A 2,500-nucleotide genomic window follows, 5' to 3' on the forward strand; every position below is an offset into this window, starting at 1 on the left:
AGAAAGAGAGAGTGAGAGTGAGTGCAAGAAATAAAAATAGACAGAGAGATAGATGAAAAGATGAGTGAGAGATTGAAAGAAAGAGACAGAGAGGGGAGGAAGGAAGGGAGAGAGTAGGTAGATGGAGAGAAAAAGAGGGGGAAGAGATAGAAAGAGAAAGAAAGAAGGGGGGTGGCATAGACAGAGAGAGGTAGTGAGAGAGTGAAGGAGAGAGGTAGAGAGAAAGACAGAGTGAGGGAGGGAGGGAAGGACCCAGAGAGTGTGTGTTGGGGAGAGAAAGAGAACAACAGAGAGAGTGAAAGAAAGAAAGAAAGAGATAGAAATAAAGAGAGAGAGTCACACACATACACACACACACACACACAAGCAGGGAGAGAAAAAAAGAGAGCAACTTTTTCACTTTTAAAGAATAACAGTATTAGAAAAGGGCAAATATTGGGAAAATCATATTAATCAGAACAACTCGTTTTTAATAAAACTTTTTCCAATCCCTCTTATTTTCCATAACTACTCACAGTCTTTCCGCAATATTTCAAATTCCTTCACTGCATGACCTGTTAGCTGATGTATCTCGTTCTCTACTTTTCTGTTATATTTGTATTTTCTATTCTCTTGTTTCTCAGTTCATTTCTATCAAGAATATATGCATAGGTATACAGATGTGTAAATATAAATATATATATATATACATATATACATATATATAATATTTAGATTTGAGAAAGTCAAACTTTTTATAATACCCTTCACAGGTTAATGGAATAACTATTTTCAGACATTCGAAATGTTCGAAAAATCCAGGAAGCTGAAAGCTTGTTTCTTAACCCAGAACTACTAACAGGGTAATTTAAAGAAAGAGGAGACAACTTAAAGAAGGAAAAAAAAAAAAAAACTGTGACGTCTGGGAAATCCGAGGGAATAACAGGGTTGCCTGTGAAATGCAGCACACTCTGGCTTAGCTGACTCTCCTTTGAAGATGGACGCAAGGCAAACGAAAATTGCAACTCGAGGCCGCATCATTGGGATGAGGGAAAGTGGTCTCTCTCCCAGTGAAATTTCCAGAGAGTTGGGTATCTCACGATCTGTCGTTTACAGGTGGATAAGGAGATGGGAGGAGGAGGGTACCCTGAATGACCGCTCTCGTTCCGGTGCTCCACGGAAAACGACCGCAGACCAGGATGCTCAAATCCGGGAGACGGTGGAGGCGAACCCCTTCACCAATGGGGTCAAAATCCAAGAAGAACTACAGCTCCCAGTAACAAGTCGCACGGTGAGAAAGTGATTGCACGCAGATGGGATTCATCACCGTACACCAGCTGTGAAAGAGAGGTTGACCGAACGTCATCGCCAAGGTCGTCTCCAATTCGCCCAGCAGCATATCGACAAAGATCTGGATTACTGGGGAAGAGTTATCTGGACTGATGAAAAACTTTTTGTTCCACCGCGCACGGGAAGCTTCATTGCTGGAGGAGAGATAACACAAGGTATGTAAATATAAGCTTTTTCACCTTGCATTTTATTGTATCATGATGTATAGAAAAGATAAGTCTACAGATTATTGCCGTATGTCGTTATGTTCATGTTCTAATCTCACTATAATTTCCAGATATGATAGACAAAATATCTATGAAACTGCGAGAAGTGGACACGTGACATGCAACATGTGGGGGTGGATCTTCCTGCATGGAGTTGGCGAGCTTGCAGAAATAGACGGAAGAATCAATTCCGAGAAATATATGGAATTGTTGGAAGAAGTGTTTCTCCCGTCGGTACGGAGCTATGCTTTGCCGTTCCCAGAAACAATCATTGTAATGCAGGATAACTGCCCCATACACACTTCGAGGGTAGTTACGAGATGGTTCCAAGACCAAAACCACCTGGAGGTCTTACCCTGGCCAAGCAAAGCATGTGACCTGAACCCCATAGAAAATGTCTGGGCAAATACTGTTAACGTCTGGGAAACGGCCAATGAAAGAACCTCTCAACAGTTAATACAGCATGCAAAGAGGGAATGGGAGGTAATGCGGAGGAAACCGGAACTAATCTATAAGCATGTCGCTTCTGTCCCGGAGAGACTACGATTAGTAATAGAAAATAATGGAGAAAAGTAGAGCGCAACATAGTATACCCTCTCCCTCAGAATCAGAATGGAAACATTTAAGATACCAAACATTATACAACAGCCTTATAGGAAGTAAATTTATTTCCCTCCTTCAACCACGTAACTTGTAGTTGCTTGAGTTGAAACAAGCAAACGTGTGTTTACTTGCTCTGCTGTTCGAGTGTGGATGCGTCTCCGCATAGAAGTGTCATGGCTTGTAGGATCTTGATAGCGCAAACCATTATCAGGATTTAGCACAAGATAAAGTGCTTTCCAGATGAACGAAACAAATCATACATACGTGTTTATATCCCATCGCCTAATATATACTTGTGCACCCCACCCCACACACGCACACACAGGCTCACACACCCTCTCTCTCTGTGTCTCCCTCTGTTA

This window comes from Penaeus vannamei, chromosome 39 (genome assembly GCF_042767895.1).
Source record: "Penaeus vannamei isolate JL-2024 chromosome 39, ASM4276789v1, whole genome shotgun sequence".
Taxonomy (NCBI): domain Eukaryota; kingdom Metazoa; phylum Arthropoda; class Malacostraca; order Decapoda; family Penaeidae; genus Penaeus; species Penaeus vannamei.